This window comes from Pipistrellus kuhlii, unplaced genomic scaffold, assembly GCF_014108245.1.
Source record: "Pipistrellus kuhlii isolate mPipKuh1 unplaced genomic scaffold, mPipKuh1.p scaffold_m20_p_3, whole genome shotgun sequence".
Lineage (NCBI taxonomy): Eukaryota > Metazoa > Chordata > Mammalia > Chiroptera > Vespertilionidae > Pipistrellus > Pipistrellus kuhlii.
In genome coordinates, this window is record NW_023425529.1 from 72,003,246 (window position 1) to 72,024,647 (window position 21,402).

Below are 21,402 nucleotides of genomic sequence, written 5' to 3' on the forward strand. Positions count from 1 at the left end.
ACAGGCAGAAGCGGTTAGGGGAAATCAGGCAAGCAACCAGGTGAGCGGTTGGGAGCCAGCAGTCTTGGATTGTGAGAGGGATGTCTGACTGCCTATTTAGGCCCGCCAGGATCAGGCCTAAATGGGCAGTTGGACATCCCTCAAGGGGTCCCAGATTGGAGAGGTTGCAGGCTGGGCTGAGAGACAGCCCCCTCCCCAGTACACGAATTTCATGTACCAGGCCTCTAGTGGAAAATAGAATGTCACAAGACATATTGGTAAAAATTTTGAACTTGCTTTCAGATACCTAAAAATAGGAAGTTAATATTAAATAAATTTAAAACTATTCATTACAAACATAATATAAACATAATAATAATAACAGCAACAACAATAATAAAAAGAATAATAAAATAATCTTCAGGTGGTTTTTCAGATGTTTACACATATGATTCTTGAAACACCACAGGAGCCCAACAGCAGTTTGTATTGCCTTCTTTTAATGAGGTTTGAGAACAAAACTTTCTTTACTTTCATAAAGAAAAGCCTTTGAAAGTTCAAAGTGTTTGATACCCAGAACTTTATTCAATATCTCCTGAAGTTTTCTTTTGCTATTTTTTTTTTTTTTTTTTTTTTTTATAGCAAGCGTAGAGCGAGGTTTTGGCACCTCCAATTTGAGTTGGCTATTTTCTTCTTTTAATTTCACAACATGCTTGATTTTTTGTTTTATATTCTGATGACCCAATAATTCATCATATGAATCTATTAGGTTATTTAGCTATACCTGATTTTCACCATGTTTATTCAACAAAGATTTTTTTTTTTTTTTTTTTTTTGGTCCAAATGGATCCAGGTGTAGCTAAAAAGGCTTTATTATATAGTTCTTCATAAAGAACCCTTATTCATTTCCTCAGTTAATTCTGCCATTGCATTTTCTTCAGCTTTTCTTGCTTTTTTTCTCTTCCAGTTCCTTCTTAAAGTCTTCACCTTGCTGCTTGAGTTGGTTCTCCAAATCAAGTTATTTTTTGGAGACCAGAAGCTGTGATTTGTTTAATTCATGCTTTTTTAAGAGATAATCTGGCCTGCAGATCTAGAAGCACTTTTGCATAGTTCTTGAATTGACCTCTCAGTTTCCAATATTTGATGCTAAACATGCTCTGCTCTTTTCTTGGCTAGGTCACTTTTTCCCTAAGTGATAAGTTATCCAGATTAAGATATTGTCTCTCTCTAGCTGTTAATGCTTTATAGCTTTCAAATGGAGCAGTGACATTTCCAAGGTTTTGCACCTTACTGTTAAACCTTTTTCTGCATAGCAGGTGGCCCAAGTGTGAGCAGCATTAATTTTCTAGTGTTCAGGTTCTTTCACCTTCATATTTTCTTCTAGAAGTTTCAGTTCTTCAGCCCTAAGTTTTCTTTCTTCTCCCAATTGTTTGGCATGCTTTTCAGCTTGTCCCTCCTTTCTCTGTGTTTTATCTAGCTCCATGGTCTGCAAACTGCTGCTCGCAAGCCACATGAGGCTCTTTGGCCCCTTGAGTGTGGCTCTTCCACAAAATACCATGGCCTGGGCGAGTCTATTTTGAAGAAGTGGTGTTAGAAGAAGATTAAGTTTAAAAAATTTGGCTCTCAAAAGAAATTTTAATTGTTGTACTGCTGATATTTGGCTCTGATGACGAATGAGTTTGCTGACCACTGATTTTAGCTCATCCAGAGCTTGTTTAGTTCTTCCTCAAAGAGATTCCTTTTATCATTTCCTCTTGAAAGAACATAGCTTCTGCTGAAGAACAGAAGATAATTCCTTCTTTTGTTTCAGAAGTAAATCAATTTGTAATTTTTTTTATTGTAGCTTTTAGGATTCTTGGTTTTCAAGAATAAACTTCTTTTTTTGAGGTTTGCATAACAGAATGTAGACTTTCATCCACTTCTCTGTCCCTGTTGATGAGCTCTTCTTTTTCTTTTTGGCGGCTGACCTTCAGCCATCAGATCTTTTACTTGCGTAGACAATGTATCAATGATTTTCCTAAGAGACTGCTTAAGGCTTAAAACTTCATGATTCTTCTCTTTTAAATTTTCTTCTAACTGGGCAATGTCTAGACTGGATTTTTCTACTTTGATCTGAGCTACAACTTATTTCTTCAATGTATTCCAAGAGTCTATCTGCGTCAGATTTTTTGTCAATCTATTATTTCTCTATGGAAACAAGTTTCCCCACAAGCTGTGCTACTTCCCCTGAGACTTTCTGAGATTCTTCTGGGCGACCTGCAGTTTAATCTCCATGCCTTGTTATTTAGCCATCATACTTCTCATTTTAGTTTCTCATTTTTTTTCCTCTAAGTTTCATTAACTCAAGGCTTAGAATTCATCTAGTTACCAGCTTGAGAAAACATAGCCTGTAGTAGCCTGTTAGTCCTTGTGGAGTCAGTAAGCTGCTTTTGCAGTGTAGCATTACAGGCAGAGTTGCCCCCTATCCCCCACCCCGACCGCAACACTGAGCTCTGCTTCCATCTTCTCCAGCCCATCTTCCAGATCCCGGAGGCTTTTGTTTTGAGCACCACATGCCCGCACAAGGACCTGAATCTCCTTTTCCAACACCATCAAAACTTTATCATTCTTATGAGATTTCTCCTTTAATCCCAAAGTCAATTTCTCTTGCTGAAGCAGGCAAGGTGGTATCTTTGTCAACAGTAAGATTTGGTTGAGTTTATTTTTTGTTTTGTTTTTTGAAGTGTTGTGATTTCTGAAAGGATACTGGGCCTCTCAATACTTCCGAAGTTCTCACACCATAGCACCTGGAGATGTGCAGAACGAGAAGGGACACTGGGTTATTTCAGATGCGCCCTGGGAAAGGACATTCTGATGACCAGCTCCACAAACCCAAGGGCACCAGTGTCCCTCCTCACCTTTCTCTCCAATGTCTTTAAAACAGAAAATAAAATAATACTTTGGAATATCACAATGCATGCCTCTTGCTGTTTCATCATATATCTAATCAATGAGCACCTATCCCACGCGATATACTCTGCTGAGTAATAAGAATACAATGCTGGGCAAAAACACACACACAACAAAGCTTAAATTCCAATGCAAGAATCAAATAGCTACAAAAACTATAAACCTGAAACTATGATGATGTCTGTGGGAAATGAAATGGTGTTCTATGAACACATATTAGGTTTGCAGGGATGTTTTTGCTGAATAAGTGACTTTAAGCTGAAGTGAGAGTATGGGCTTGGGAAGAGGGCATTATAGGCAGAAGAAAGAACATGCACAGTGCTCCTAAAATGCCAGGAACACATCTGGGAATTTCAAATATTTCTAGTCTAGCTGAGAGGAAGAGTTTTAGACAAGCCATCTATCTGGAGAGGGAGCTAAGATAAGTAAGCTGCTTAGGACATTTTCATGGTACCAGTCTTGAAGAGAATTGTGGTGTCTGGAATTTTTCTGTTTTGTTTTATTTTTTGTTTGTTTTTTGTTTGCTTTTTATATTACATGTAAGAATCTTATCTAATAAAAGAGTAATATGCAGATTGACCATCACTCCAACACACAAGATGAATACCCCCTTGTGGTCAAAGATCCTGCCCCCATGTGGATACAAGATGGCCACCACAAGATGGCCAACAGAGAAGGGCAGTTGAGAGGGACCAGGTGTACAAGGGAGTGCAGTTGGAGGCAATCAACCCTGTAGAGGAGGGCAGTTAAGGGTGGCCAGCTCAGCAGAGGAGAGAAGTTGGGGGAAACATGCTGGCAGGGGAGCAGTAAGATATCAATCAGGCTGGCATGGAGTGGTTAGGGAGATATCAGGCTGGCAGGCAGAAGTGGTTAGGAGCAATTAGGAAGGCAGGCAGGTGAGTAGTTGGGAGCCAGAAGTCCTGGATTGTGAGAGGGGTCCCAGATTGGAGAGGGTGCAGGTTGGGCTGAGGGACACCCCCTCCCCTGTGCACTAATTTTGTGCACTAGGCCTCTAGTAACTTTATAACATTCCATACTTTCCACATATCTTTGTTAACATATTATTAAACAGCAAATGAATACCAAATTGACTGAATACCAAAGGCAGTATATACCAAAGAACCAAACATTTTTCTCCTTCAAAAGTATTTCCAGGTGTGCCTTAACTCACAAAGTGAACTGTTTAATTGAAGCTTAACAATGTTTTGAAGTATGTATTAGTGGAATTTCATTATTCCTCTGTCTCAAAATATTTTGTTTTCTTAAGCTGGTGCATTATTTGAATCACTTTTACCATTTTATAATTACATTACCAAATACTAAAGCCTCCTGTAGGATTTTAATTGGAATCAAATTAAGCTTATAATACAAACCAGATATATTTAATCATTTTAATATATTTTTAACTAAATTTGTTATAAAAGTGCTATAATTACAAAATAAAATGAAAAACAAATCATCCATTATTTAATTAATATAATAGATAGCTGCTTTATCTATTTTTAAAGTATCTGATACTATAGTATAAATGGAAATTTATTGGCTTTAATGGAGTTGTTCCTGACCTCATCAATATCAGGGTTTGAAACTATTCAGTTAAATGTTTACAGATAATTGTATATATCAAAATTAGCAAATTTAAAAATAAAGTAGTATTTAAATCATGCACTTAAAATTTCAGGTTCATTATGCATGCAAGAAAAAATAATATGCTTACAGGATCTATATGCTGCTTTGCTATCTTCAACTTCTTTATTTTTATTACCTTTGTACCACAGCCAAAATTGTCTAAATGTATTAGAGGTTGAGAAGCAAGGGCACATAGACACAGAATTACAGTCAACTATAATGGATTAGGTGCTCATCTGAAGATAAGTATATCTTTTGACAGGCTGCAAACCATTTAGAAAATTATTAGAGTAATAAAATGCAACTTAAATCCTAAGCTATTACTGGTTTCAAACACGATATGGCATTTTCTAGGATGAATTATAGTTTTGAAGGAAAAAAAGAATCCCTCTCAGTATTTAAAATAAAATTTATCTAAGTAGTGGTAAACTACTGTTAGGTTCTTAATAAACAGTGTATGAATATTTGGGAATGTAGATAACCCCTACTTTCCACCCTTCTATATTATAGCAGCAGTATATTATATGAAATACACTAAAAATACTCCAAGAAATAAAATTGAAATAAACATTTAAGAGAATAACTGAGGAAAAGAAAAACAATGCTCATATTAATTAAAAATACAAAATAAAAGCCAGTTAACTTGAAATACTAAACACATTTTTGGCAAATACAAATTTCACTTCATTTGCCCATTTTGAATTAAAATTGTATACCTTACATTTGGTATCTTATCTCATTTACATTAGTCTTCATAACAATAATGTCTATTAAGGAATCAAATTTTATGTGTTCATATGAAGTGTTTAGAGTAACATTTCTAAAAAGTCATAGATCCACAAACTAACTAGACATTTTATTCTAACATCAAAACCCATACTTTAAATAAATATTCAATGGCAAGTATGGTGTTGAAAAGCACATTTCCATTAAGGGATATTAAAATTAGAATTATAAATTATGTTCACCAATAAAATGATACAATAATCATGAGGATTAAATCCATACAAAACTGTACATTATTTGAGGTCAGAGATCATGTCCATAGTGTTTATCATGAGTATTTCAAGAAGCACTGATGTAGATGGTGGTTAATAACTATTTAGTGAGTTAGTCAAAACAATGAAAACTCAGTACTCAAAACTAATGGAATAATGCTTAATCTGAAGTAGTGAGCATTTGGAATGCAAGATTATCTTTTTAAACTATAACTAAATTCTACTAAAGCATTTATTTAGAAACTAGAGGCCCCGTGCATGAATTTGTGCATGGGTGGGATCAAGCCAGTCCACCCTGATGGGACCAAGGGAGGGGGTGTGGCTGGGAGAAGGGGACATGGGAGATTGGTCATCTGGCCCTGCCCCATGGTGGAACTCCTGGTCAAACTTCAGGCTGAACACCTGGTCGAAGGGACAATTTGCAAGTTAGCCTTTTATTATATAGGATATCTGTGAGGTAGACGTTGATCAAAAGTAAAGTATATTGCTTGCCCTTTATGAGCTTGCAATCTATTATAAATATGCTAAGTATTTTGATAAAAATTACACAAGAATTTTTATCAAAACTAAGATTGCTATTTATATTTATAATAAAACTGTAACTGGATTTAAATAGTCAAAACTCAGTGGACACTTTATCAAATAGCATTTATAGCAATGAATTTCAAATTTATTAAAGAAACATTCAACATAATTCTACTGCTGCTTCATGGTTCTAAATGCATTTTTGTTGAAGTACAAATCCCTATAAGTTGCTCTTCTTTTCATTGTGTATACAAAACAACAAAAATTAACCCAAATTTATCCTTATTAACTCTAAAGTTTAAGCTTCCCAGTCATACATTTATAATGTAAATTATTTTGCTGATTTAATGAATTCTTTTTTAGCAATTATCACCAGTAATGAAATAAATAAATAGATGTACCTTCCTATATAACATACAAAATCCTTATGTAGTATTTCTGTCAAAAAAATTAATTGTGATGTAAAGCCTAATTGAGTGATATTTTACAAAATAACTCTGAACTCTCCAAAAATTTAACTATGTGAATCCACCCCTTCCTAAGAAAAAGACAAATAAATAGGCATAGAAAGTGTACCAGATTATAAATATAACAAATGAATGCAGGACATGATTCTGGAATTTATTTTGCAATAATGAACATTATTGAGACAATGGAAGGTATTAATAAAGTCTGGAGATTAGATAACAATGTTGTAAAAGTCTTAATTTCCTGATATTTAAAGTTGTAATGCGATTAAGTGCTTTCTACTATTTCTTCCGCTTGGATCACAAAAGAGATGACATCATGTGTGGAGGTGGTAAGTATAGATATCCTGAATTGCATTGTTTAATGTAATATCCTCTTTTTGTAAGCTTTTTATTTTTGATGCCTCCAGACTCTCTATCACTCTGGCTTCCTTCTCTATTCTATCATTCTTTACTGTGTGCAATCTTGCTTGTAGGATCTAAGTAGCATCAGGAACCTCCCATTGTAGGGTGTTTGGCAGAACTTTTTGTTGTTTATTTTGTATTATTTTGTTTTTAAATGAATTTTATAATGCAGGTCATATTTTGGAAATACTCATATGTTATTCAAAGGATAAATTCAATCACCAGCAATTTTTACTATTTTCTACTACCTGAGTCTCATCCTCACTGATTTTTAGTGGTGATAGAAAACAGAATGCATCACTTTCTTCTGTTATTTCTTTTCAAAATGTTAAACTTGAAGACCATAAGCAGATAAGCACAGTGAAGCTAAAAACAGGGGGAAAAGTAAAGTTTTCAATGTCTTGGGTATTCATAGTCTTGCCCATGACTAATTTCTAGCCTGACTTCTGATTGGGCATTAACATTCCCCTTATCTGAATCTCTGTTGTTCTGAACCACTTGCATTTCCCTGAACACACTGGAAATATTATATTTTGCCTACATGATTTTCTCTGACTAGGGATGAGAATTTGTACTCCACAAACCTCTTCTGATTAAACAGCATTCATTTTCTCACTCAAGCTCAAGCTTTACTCCAAGTAAATCCTTTCTTATTCATTTTCCTCTACAACCTGACTGTAGCTTAACAATTTATTCTATCTTTCTTTGTTTACCTATTGGTATTCTCATTGGTCAGATAATTTTATTGTTTTATTTCTATACCTACACCTAATAAAGAGCCAGGCACATAATGGATGCTAAATGAACCATTAAATAAATAAATGGGTGGCATACATGGGCACAGACCATATTTTGGTGAAGTCCTGGGAAGGATGGTTGTGAGGTAGAGAGGGTTAATGGAGGAAAAATAGCAACAAAGGAGACATCTGTAATACTTTCAATAATAAAGATAACTTTAAAAAAAAGAAAAACAAATGAAAACAAAAAACAGACAATAGTGTGGTGGTTATCAGGGAGAAGGGAGGTGGGTGTAGTAAAAGGTAAAGGTGGTCAAATGTATGGTGAATTATAATGTGAAATCTATATCAGTTTATTCACCAACTAGAGGCCTGGGGCATGAAATTTATGCATGGGGAGGGGTCTTCAGCCTGGCCTGCACCCTCTCAAAATCCAGTACCCCCTGGGGAGATCCCTTTCACAATTTAATACTGATGGCTCCTAACCTCTCACCTACCTGCCCGCCTGATAGCCCCTAACAACTTCTGCCTCACCCCCTGCCACCATGGCTTTGTCCAGAATGACATCTGGTCTATCTGGCCAGCAGGATTGGGCAGTTGAGAGGGACCAGGCCTGCAAGGGAGAGCGTCTAGGGAAACCAGCCTTGCAGGGGAGGGCAGTTGGGGGAAACTAACTAGCCCTGCATGGAAGGGCAGTTGAGGAAAACCAGGCCAGCAAGAGGGGATAGTTAGGAGTGACCAGGCCAGCAGGGGAGGGCAGTTAGGGGAGACCAGGCTAGCAAGGGAGGACAGTTAGAGGTGACCAGGCCTGCAGGAGATGGCAGCTGGGGGCAACCAGGCTGGCAAGAAAGGGAAGTTAGGGGTGACTGGACCAGCAAGGGAAGGCAGTTTGTGGCAACCAGGCCTGCATGGAAGGACAATTAAGGGCAACCAGGCCAGCAGGAAAGGGCAGCTAGGGGTGACCAGGCCTGCAGGGGAGGGCAGTTAAGGGCAATCAGGTCAGCAGGGGAGCAGTTAGGCATTGATCAGGCTAGCAGGGGAGTGGTTAGGGGGTGATTAGGCTGGCAGGCAGAAGTGTTAGGGGCAATCAGGCAGGCAGGCAGGCTAGTGGTTGAGAGCCAGCAGTCCTGGATTGCGAGAGGATGTCTAACTGCCTGTTTAGGTCCTATTCCACCAAGTCCCAGATTGGAGAGGGTAAAGGCGGGACTGAGGGACACACTCTTTCCCGTGCACAAATGTGATGCACTGGGCCTCTAGTATGTTAATAAATTAATGCTTAATGAATATCTTTTCACTATGTATAACAACTATAATGCACTTATTATGTGATACTGGTTTGCAAACATTTCAATGTCTCAATATCTCATTTCTAAAGTGTTTTCCAAAGCCAAAACATTACTTAAGAAGAGATTACAAAATTAGCTATTAAAGTTAAATTAAATCCAATTCTAGGAAAGGGACTGCTATTCATTTGCTTTTTAGAAATGTGTATAAAAAAATTAGAGGACAAACTCTTACAAATAAAAGCCTTAATTTATCAAATAAAAAAAAAACGATGAAGTAATCACTGATCTTATTATTTTTAGCTGAACAATATAAAATTTTAAAAAAATAAGCCATATGCCCAGGCTGGCAGTTATTGAATGATTTAAGCAGAATGTTTACCTATGTTAGAGCTTGCTTTTGTTGATCATTTGTGGAAAATCATTAAAGTACAAGGCATTTTTCTGGATATTGCGAGACTTTTCAAAATATATAAAACACTGTTTTTAAGTTTATTATCATGGGAGTTAAATGTAAATCAATAGTTAAGACATTACTAAAAGTTTGCAGAACACCTGCTGTATACAGCCCATCATTTTAACTATCTTCATAGCTCATTAAAGCAAGCATAACAGAAATTTATAATCTATTTAAAAGATCAAAATCTGATCATTGCTGCATTATTCATGGTGGCTAAGGCATGGAAATGAGTGAGTGACCTTCATGAGATGATTGAATAAGGAAGATTTGTTGCATATATACAATTTGTTGCATATCTACTCAAACATAGGAAAAGACTGTCATTTGCAACAACAGGAATTAATCTTCATACTAAAATGCTAAGTGAAATAAATCAGACAGAATAAGTTAAGAACCATATGATTTCACTCATACATGGAATATAAAACTGAAAGCAGCAAACAAATAAAAAATCAAACAGCCGTGGTGGCTCAGTTGGTTGGGCATTGTCCTGTGCACCAGTGAATTTAGAGGGTTTTTTTTTTTTTTTTTCTGGTTCAAGCAGGGCACATGCCCAGATTACAGGATTGATCCCTGGCATGGGGTATGCAGGAGGTAGCATATGAATAGATGATTCGCTTTCACATCATTGTTTCTGTCTCTTTCTCTCTTTAAAAAAAAAAATAATAAATAAATAAAAACATAGCAGAAGGAATTGGTGGGGGGTATAGATAGTAAAGGGTAAAAGGTATCAAATATTTGGTGATGAAAGATTTGATTTTGAGTAATGGGCACACAAAACATTATAAGATGGGCATCATAAAATTTTACACTTGAAACCTATCTAATCTTATTAACCAATGTTACTCCAATAAACTTAACTAAAAAAAAAAATGAATCTGAGGTAAAGATAAACTAAATGCCTGTCCAATTATTGATATTGTAGCTAGGGGTTAGAATCCAGGACCCTTTTTCTTGCAGACTAGTCTTTATTGTGCTGCTTCAAACACTCACAATGGGCAATAATCATAATATAGAAATTTCTCTTAGGAAGATGAATTTCAGTAATCATTTTGATCTGCATATCTCAGTCTAATATTGTTGAAATTTCATAAATGTTTGCTAATGAATGAATCTGAATTTCTAGAGTATTTCTCAACCCTAGTTCTTGATGTACTCCACATCCAGCAATGAGAGTAGATTCACATAGGAACCAAATTGTTTTATAAATAGAAATAACCATCCTGCAAAGCTATAAAGCTTAGAGCAAAAAGACCTCCCCCATATATACTATAGATCACATTTTTTTTTAATGATTAGGAATTATTTGATTTTTGGAAATATTTGATTTTCTCTTATCTTAGTGGTGATAAAGCAAATAAAAATGAGATCACCTGCAATGATGTTCATAGTCCCAAACCCAGGTGTTCTGGTTCAATGTAATCTAAATAGCTTTTCAATAATTAATACTAATGATTCAGTTTATTAAAATAATTAGAGCTTTATTTTGATGACTTTTTCAGGTACAAAATTATGGAGTCATTAAATTTTAAAATATAATCATAAAATGATATGCAGAGAGGATCATGCATACAATTTTGAACATGAAACTGTCACAGAGAAAAATGGTGGCTACAAAATCTACATTAATGTTCTGCAAGATATTTCCGGTTTAGGTTAGGATAAATTGCGATCATGGTAGTAAATTCCTTAATATAAGGGAATGAATAACCTAAACAGGAATTCATATATTTCCTAGAAGAGCTTACTGTTACTCCTTGCCTAATAGTGATTTTTATTACTATGAACACTTAGTGTAACTCTGTATCAGCAACTTTTATATTGGGTAACGAAATTTATTATATGTGAACTTTTATGTATTCTGAATATCACTAAAACGAAATGATTGACTTTCTCATCAATTTACTACATTAGCAGAATATATTTTTAGGAATGCTGATGTAAGTTTTATGATTATTATCATATATACCTCAAGCAGTAATGCCCAAAATAGAATAATTATCTAAAACTATTCCAATTAGCTACTTATTTTTATTAAAAAATGTTGTTACTTTAAAAAGTAACATGAAAAAGAAATAGAAATTGTTCACAGTGAGCTACAATATTTTACACAATTATAAGTATATCTCATTTCACTTCTAACAGTACATTTTTGCACAACATAGCAATCCAATATTTTGTTTGACGTTTCACAGTGCTACTTCTATATGGTAGAATATTTTACTAGTAATTTGAAAGGAATATGTTAATATATGTTTTGTATTATTTTATATAAATATGGAATGATGTATATAATTGGATAAATATTTCTCACAGATACCCTGGGAAATTGAAAACATATACAAGGGGGGGTTTCATTAATATTTCTTATCTGTGCTGTTTTTCTATTTATGACTTCTCTACATTTTATTTTTGCACTATATGTATAATCTTTGATATTAAATTGGTCTTTTCCCTTCTTTGTGATTTTGTTTGCTTGTACTGTGGTATAACTTTTTGTCTCCAATAAACAATTACTTAAGTGTGTTTCTAGCTAGAGCTACATTGTCACATTCATATACAAAAAAGAAAATAGCCAGTTGTATAATATTTAATGGACACCCCAAATGCCATGACCTTTTTTAATAATAAAAATCAAAGTTTGCTATTCTCATCAACACACACACACACACACACAAAAAAAAAACAAACAACAAAAAACAAACAAAAACAAACAAACAAACAAACAAACAAACTAACTTAGTAAGTTCATTTTCATTTTGGATATTTCTGTATCTTTTGTTTCATTATTACTGGATTTGCCTTATTCTTTATATATTTGCCATTTCTTTTTCGTCTTATTTTTCTTTACAAATTAGTAAATATTAAAAAAATTAAATAAATAAACAGGAAAAAAAAGAAGAAAAAAAAAGCCCAGGCAGTGTTCCTCAGTGGTTGAGTGTTGTCCTATGAACCAGGATTTCCAGTCAGGGCATATGCCAGGGTTGCTGGTTGTATTCCCAGTACGGGGTTTGCAGAATGATGTTTCTATCTTTCTCCTTTCCTCTCTGAAATCTATAAATACATATATTTTTAAAAAAAGAAAAGTTCAGAACCCAGAAAGAGACACTTCTGGATATCAGTTCTGGTGCTATTTTATCTTACTAATTCAGTGAACTGAATAAGTTACTTAAATCTTAAATTTTTGTCATCTAAAAATCTAAACAATAATTACTGCCTCCTAATGCATACTTAATTGTAAGTTTAAATAAGATAATGTATGGCATTCTTACAGTGATTAGTGAGATGTCACTAGATATATATCACCTTTGACTTGTGCTTCTCCCCCCATTGTTAAAACCAAACTGTCCTTAAGATTTTGTTCCTTCTATGATTCTGGGTCTATTTTGTTTATCAATTTATTTTGTTCTTTAGAGTCCACATGTGAGTAAGATCATGTGATGCTTGTCTGCTGAATGGGATGGAAAGGTGGAAATGGGCGGCTGAGTTTGAAGAGATTAACTGAAGAACTTGAATGCATATATGCAACCTGTGCACACAGACAATAGTATGGCAAAGGCCTGGGGAGGAGAGAAGGGGTGGGCTAGAAAAGGTCAATGGGGAAAAAGGAGGACATCTCTAATACTTTTAGCAATAAAGATAAATTTAAAAACTCAAACATGCTCACGTGCCTGCACACACGCCCACACACACACACACACGTTTCTGCTCTTCATTTCTTCTAGTTCTATGGCTCAAGAATGTGGCTTTACATACTGTGCAAGTGTTAGTAATTCTTGTAAACTAACCTGAACATTCCTGATGAAAGGTATTGAAACAAGCTTTATATAACTCTATCTTAGAATAAAAATGCTATCATTGATATTAAAACATAGAAAAATGAGAATGAATTTGCTATTTTAGAAATAAGATATAAAAGAAAAAGAAAATGCATTGTCTGATTCTCATTCTTATTTTCTGTAATAAGCTTGGAATTCATGTTATTACACTAACTTAAAAAGAATATTAACAACTTAACTACTTGGTAATTTAAATTAGTTGTATATAAGCAATAAATTTAATATTTCAAAAAATGATTCCAAGATATATCACCTGGTAAGTACGATTTACTCTACATATTGTAATTCCCTAATTATAAATAGGAAACCCAGTTTTCACTTTAATTATTGTAGATATATTTGGCTTAAACCAAATAAAGAATATGCAAAATTTAGTATAATTATATTTTAAAATAAAGACCTCATAAATAAGTCAAATAAAATAATAATACATACAAATAGCACTTGGCAGCATATTAAGTACTTTGTCGAATATGATTGCTTTACTTAGTACACAAAGCTAGAAAACTCAAAATCAATCAAGATTCAGCCTTTTATCTTTATGCTTCAATATCCTTTTGTTCATATCTCAATTTTACACACCAAATGTCTCTTAAATTTGAACCACACTTTATATCACCATATTTAGTATGTTGAGAACCTCATCAGGTTTCTCTAGCATGTTATTAAATCCATCTTCTTGTTTTTATTCATGTCTCTTTCCAAAGAATCTGCCAGTAAATTATTTTAAAAGACTATTCAGGCTTTTCTCTGAGCTTTGTAGATGCCTGGCTTCTTAATGTCTGATAAATACCATAATGTCTGATAAGTTCTCAAACTTTAATGTGCCATTAGGATCTAAAGAGCCTGTTTAAAAATAAAATTAAAATAAATTAAAAGCTTCCCAGGACCCTATCTCAGAGTTTCTAATCAGCATTTTTAAGTGGGCCTTGACAATTGGTCTTTCTACCAAATTTCCAGGTGATACTGATCTTGGCACCATACTTTGAGAACTACTGCTTTAATGTGACCTAAAATGTTGTCTATGACTTCATGTACTTCTTTTTCAAAACTGATCCCTCATATTTTTAAATTTATCTATTTCTATGAAGGCTTAAATACTGTAATCTCTTCTGTATTTGCATAAACTGTCATATATCCATGTTTTCTGAAACATTCTTTATTTTACTACTCTATTGTTCTGCAACCTTGTCTACTGGCTTACTAATGCTCATATTCCAGTGTTAATTCAAACATAGTTTTAGTTTGAAAGCATTCCCAAACTATTTTTTTTAATTTATAGGTTAGACAGTACCTGTGCCTGACTTTTTATTATACCTACCAAACTGTAACTAGCATTTTTTTTTTCTGATTTTCATACTATTCTTATGAGTTCCTCACATTATTTCTTTGTATATTCAGAAATGTGTCTGACATTTCAGCTCTACAAATATTTACCATAAAGTAAGAAAATGAATATGCCAGTCATTGAAAAATAATATTAAAAAGTAAGTGAAAGTATGTCTATTCATTAATAGTATTCTTGGTAGTTTTCTCTTTTAAAGCTATTCTTATTTTTTATAAATAAGGATGCATTCTTGTGTGTCTGAATTTTAACAATGACTAAGTACTTGTTAAATTATATATTAGATCCTATATAATCCTTTTTTTGCGGTAAAATATTTTTGCTCTTTTTATTTTTCTTAGTGTGTACTGAAGTAGTAAGAGAAATAATGTTTATATTAACTGTTCATTATTACATTAAATTAAGGGATATGCATTGAGAACTTAAAATGTGACACAAGCCTTGCTGTGATTTTACAAGCACAGATGCAGCACATAGTATGTCTGATCCATTTCTTATTACAGCATATAGTATGTCTGATCCATTTACTATTCCATAATTTCTGCTCCATCCCATGTAGTGTGGTTGGTTAAATTTGGGTAAGCATACCAGTTTACCATTCAATAAAAACAACCTACAGCTCTTCTAAGATACCTTTGTCAAGTATAGGTTCCAGCAAGAAGATGCCTGTATTGAAGAATTCTCACCAACAGAATGGAAAAAGTTGGTGGAAGATAGGAGACATAATTGGGCAGCCTAATTAGAAATAGCAACCATAATATTCAGTATGGTGGTAGATATCACAATGAGATTAATTCCACTGGATAGTCCCATTATATATTTTCCCTAGTTTTATTGAGGTATAATTGCCAGATAAAATTTGTATATACTTAAGATGTAATATATGATGATTTGATATATGTAGACATTGTGAAGTGATTGCCACAATTAAGCTATTTAACACATACATCACCTCACATAGTAACCTTTATGCTTGTGTACAATAACACTTGCTTTATCCATTCATCCAGTGATATACACTTACATGGTTTCCATGTTTTGGATATTGTGAATAATGCTGCATGAACATGGATGCACAAATATCACTATGATATTCAGATTTTATTTCTTTCATATATACTGTATATCCAAAAGTGGTATTGCTGAATCATATGGTAGTTCTATTTTGAATTTTTTGAGGAAATCCATACCATTTTCTATAATGGCTTTACTAAATTTATGTTCTCAGAAACAGTGTACAAGTGTTCTAGTTGTGGTTCAGCTGGCTGAGCATCATCCCATGGACCAAGAGGCCACTTGTCCAATTTCGGTCGGGACTCATGCCAGGGTTTCAGGATCAATCCCACTGGGGGGCATGTAGATGGAGGGTTTTTTGTTTGTCTGATTTTTAAAGAGAGAGGGGAAGGGGAGAGAGAAACCTTGATCAACTGCCTCCTGCATGCTCCTCACTGGGGATTAAGCCCACAACCTGGGCATGTGCCCTGACCGGGAAATAATTGTCAACCGCTTGGTGCACAGGATGATGCTCAACCACCTGAGCAACATCATCTAGGGCCGATAGTTGTGTTTATCTCTTTCTCCCTCTCCCTTTCTCTCTAAAACCAAAAAAAAACTTTAAAACTTAAAAAACCCTGTAAGAACAAACCGTGCTATTTTATGAAATCAATAAAAACATTTTTAGAAATTTAAAAATACTGTATAAGTAGTCCATGATCTTTTAAAATATATTTTTATTGATTATAGAAGGAAAGGTAGAGGGAGTGAGAGAAACATCCATGTGAGAGAGATACATTGATTAGCTGCTTCCCATTGAACCTGTAAACTGGGCATGTGCCTTGACCAAGACTGCAATTGATGACCTTTTTGGGCATGAGATAACACTTAACCAACTGAGCCACAGTGGCCGGGGCTAACCCATGATACTTTATTTTTTTTATTGGAAATAGAAACATATACCTTTAACAAAATAATAAAAGACAAACCAATGTGTACATTAAAAAACATGTTGAAAAGGAACTATTTTATGCATGCAGAGAAATTCAAGTACACCTACAAATTGGAACAGACTTAATCTAATGAATATTAGGTTTCCCTCAAACCACCAAAATAGTGATTGGACATAAACTCTTTAGGCATTTAGAATTCATAAAAGTAAAATATTTCTTCATTATGTCGGTAGCATCCTAATATTTATTACTAGAGGCCTTGTGCATCAAATTTGTGCTTTGGGGGTAGGGGGCAGTTCCTCAGCCCAGCCTGCATCCTCTCCAATTTGGGACCCCTGTGGGATTGGGCCTAAACCAGCAGTTGGATAATCTTCTTGCAATCTAGGATTGCTGGCTCCTTATTGCTCGCCTGTCTGCCTGCCTGATAACCCTTAACTGCTTCTGCCTGAAGGCCTAATGCCTCTAACTGCTCCCCTGATAGCCTGATTGCCCCTAACTGCTCTCCCCTGCTGGCCTGATTGTCCCTAATTGCCACCACTCTGCTGTGAGGATCCTGGATGTGTGTATCCTGCTTCCTCCTCCCTCCTGAGTCTGGAGCTTGCCATGGGACCCAGAGTCAAGTGTCTACCCATCTGTTGCATGCCTCAAAATCACACAAGACCCAGGCCTGGCTGGCCCCACCCCCATTGGGCAAAACCCAGACCTGGCCAGCACCATCCCCATCAAGCCCCACCAGCAGTGCATCATGTCCCTGGATGGTGTCAGGTGGGAACACAGCCTCAATCACCTCACCGGGACAGCATCAGTCACATTTATGGCTGGTCCCAGGCTGGGATGCAGCCTTCTGCTGATCAGTCATTACGGTGTGAGGGTGTGCTAATCATTTGTATATTAGCTTTTTATTATTATAGATAACATGAAAAAATATTTATTTGGAAAAATATAGTCTTTAAATAATTAAAACGATGCAAAAAGATTTGCAAAAGCATATTATTTCTGTCCCTATTATAATATAGTTTGGGATATGTCTCTTTCTAATAACCATTTATATCTATATTTTTGCCTTTAATTCTCATGCCTATAAGGACACATTCTTATAATAATCACACTAGACTGAGATTTATTATTTAATATTAAACAATAATTCAAGCCTATTAAGAGAAACCATTTTTAAAAATATATTCATTTGCTACTAATAATGTAGAAGGAACTTTGCTTATATTTATCATTGATTAAGAATTTCATATCTACTTAAATTGATTTGAGAATATGAAAATAAAGTGTAAGCACAGTAAATACATTAGGGGGAAGAAGATTAAATTGACAATTTGCATAGAGCATGTTGGCTAGGGAGAACATTTGCAATCTCTGCAGTCCTTGGTTGAGGGCATATGTATTCACAGTTATGCTGAGAATTTGATTAAGAGCAGAATGTTGACTTTTCCCTCCTTCTTGCTTTTACTATCCTCAGAAGATTAAACTAACATTTCTTGCTCTACCACATTTTGTTTATTCATCACATTTTTTAATGTTACTGTTTTCATTTATAGCTAAGCGACTTTAGCAGAAATTCCCCTCTCAGACTGCTCTCCCTTCATCAGAAATGCCTGCTCCACTCCCCTGGTGGGGATTACTTAAGCAGATGGTGGCCTGTCATTAGATTTGGGCCCAGAGAGAAAAACATGTAAAACTCTTGTTGTAAAACCATTAAATTCATATTAAGATGCTTGAATTAACATTAAGACTAGCTTGTCATTACGTTGCTATTGATGTTCCAAACTGTTTCATTTTTGTGAGCCAGAATGACTCTCAACAGTGCCTAGCTTAACAAACTCATAGGGTCCTGTCTTCTTGACCAAACCCTTAATCTGCTCTGGCCTTTATGATCCCACCTCTGCCATCATACTGCTCTGGTTTTCTTCTGGATCCTTAAACCCAAACTGTTTCCTTATTTTTCAAATACTGTACCTTTCACATCCCCAGAATATATTTTTCTAGGTTGAAGGCTGTTTTGACAGTAACTGAAAACCTACCTTGCCTCACCAGAAATAGCTACCCAATTCTGGCTTGATACAGATATCAATATAAGGTTTGGAGGAGACTGGAGTTATGGTACTAACTTTGAGATAAGAAAATGGCAACACTTGAACAAAATTCAACAGGAAAAAAGTCAATTAACACATTAAACTATATCATAGATAAATAATCATATTAGTTAATATGTACAAATTTTTCATGGACTTTATTAGATAATGCATGCTTTCTGAGTCCTACATATATTCACCTATGTAATGCAAATTTTAACAATTGATCTAAACAATTCTACATCTGATTGCTAAGAAGGAGACTTGACCTGGGGTACTTTACATACCATATAATGTACAGTTGGTATATTGTAGAATTGTACATCAGAAACCAGTATTATTATGATTATTGTTATTGTTATTATTTTGAGAGAGAGAAACCTGGGTTGGTTGCTTACTCTAGCTGCCCTGACCAAGGATCAAACCTACAACCTAAGTATGTGCCCTGACTTGGGATTGAACCTGCGACCTTTTGTTGCATGGGATGACATTCCAACCACCTGAGCCAACACCAGCCAGGGCAATTTTATTAACCAATATCATCCAAATTTAAAATTAATAAAAATTATATCATGACTAATATCACTTTTATCATGAACGCTATAATTAGCTAAACTATGACAAACTGAACAATAGATTGTGGCAGAAATCTTAGTAACAAAGCTGTTTTTAAAATTTGCTCTACTTTTTTATGTGTATCAAATAAAAGCAATGTATCTTTTTTCAGCATTTAATATGTTTAATTAATTCTGATGTGTTATGAATTATTTTTCCATTGAAAGAGACATTTTAAACCATTTTCAACATTCTAATTATATTCCTATATTCTCTAATATCAATGATCTTATGTATCACTAGCTTAGATCATACACTTTTAGAGTTTAACAACCACTGTTTGAATATCATTAAAAGTGGGAATGACACTCTTCATAATTAACTGTACCACAAGGAATTTCATGTTGAAAAATTTTAATCCATATGCCAGCCTAATTCATATAATTAAACTTAGCCTGAATATTTCCCTAATATGGTACTATTTTAACTTCATAAAGTATATATCCAGATACATAGATATATAGATATAGATGATTAGATATAGATATAGATATAAATATAGATGATATAGATATAGATATAGATGTGTTTTTATATAATAAAAGCCAATGCTAAATGTTAGACTGTTTGACCATTTGACCAGTCTCCATGACTCACACTGACCACCAGGGGGCATACACTTCAACCAGTAGGTGAGCATGCTGTTGGGGTCTGGACGCTTGGGACAGAGCGAGATGAGCCGAACATGCCCTGGAGCCCCTCTGCGGTCCTTCTCCAGCCTTTTGGTGTGTGGCATGCTATTCCAACCAACTACGCCACCAAGCCAGGGCAATGAGGTAATATTTATATATAGCAAAAATCTATCCTTTTTAGATATATAATTCAGTGAATTTGACAAATATTTTCAGTGGTATAACAACCTCCACAATCAAAATAAAGAATAGTTCCATTGTTCAAAAGGATGTTTTATTACCTATTTTAGTCCTTTTCTAATACCCTCTATGTCCTGAGAACCACTGATATGATTATCATTCCTATAGATTTGTCTTTTCTAGAATGCTATATAATACCTTTTTTTCTTAAGATAACCTATTATGGGCACCAAAAAATTGTTGTATTGAGACAGAGTATTGCAACTTTGACCCTAGACATTGTATTTTCCTGCAAATTAAGTGTCATTTTTTTTTTTTTAGGATTCTAGGTTTGAAAATATTAAAAGGATGTTATTTGTCTAAGTTGCACGCCCTTAAGAATATTTCATACAACTTAAGAAAGACCTCCAGAAATCTAAAGCATATTATTAAATTAGGAGGAAACATATTTGCCATATCAAAATAAATTTTTTCTGATGGTCCCAAAATGAGGTAATCAAAGCATTCCACCGCCAAGGATCCTGTGATGGAAGATGAGACATACAGCCTGCTGAGATAAGAATCTCTTGGACCTCCCCATATTGAAGTTCATTTCTATGGATAAGCAAAAGATTGGATTTCTCTTTTCTGTTCAAGTTACAATGGATAAGCGGTTTTTTGTTTGTTTGTTGTTTGTTTGTTTCCCAAAAAGGTGTATGAAACAACTAAACAAAATAACAATTATTGGAAATGTCAGTGATTTTCTGAGAATGGAATTTAAGTTGTCCACTCAGACATACAGAAGATGTTCTACTGGGGTAAATAAGTCTGGAAGTTGTGTACCTTGTGATATTTGGTGAATACAAAATATATATATTTTTGTAACAGCACTTAAAATTCCCTCAGGAGTATAAACATTCTATCTCCCTTGCCGGTGGGCAAGCGGGGCGCAGCCATGGAACACACACACAGAAGAGGGGAAAGGGCCCCACAGGAGGGTCAGGCCCCGTCGGTCTCTGTGGTGCTGATTTGGTCTATAGACTGTCAGGCACTACTTCCATTCTCCACAAGCTGGAGATCGACTTAGAATGCATAAGCATGTATTATAGGAATACCCCCGGGGAATCTGAACGTTCCAAGAAATAAATTGTATAACCTCCAATTCTACTAAGAAGAAAAATCATTTTTTTTTTTCTATACTCTGTTTCAGATACAACATTTGGGACATTTGAAACATGATTTGTGCATTTCAATACATTGCTCTATAGGTTATTCATTAACTAAAATAATTTTAAAATCCCACTGCCAGATAAAAGAGCAAAGGACACAAGATTTTTCATCCACTTACAG

General features: G+C 34.8%; 1 protein-coding gene and 1 pseudogene across 1 annotated transcript in view; both read right to left on the reverse strand.

The window, feature by feature from the left end:
- Window positions 1-21,402, reverse strand: part of MGAT4C (MGAT4 family member C) — a 641,457-nt gene that overhangs the window by 156,756 nt on the left and 463,299 nt on the right. The gene's annotated exons all lie outside the window — the stretch shown is intronic.
- Window positions 1,974-2,683, reverse strand: LOC118729986 (annotated as a pseudogene).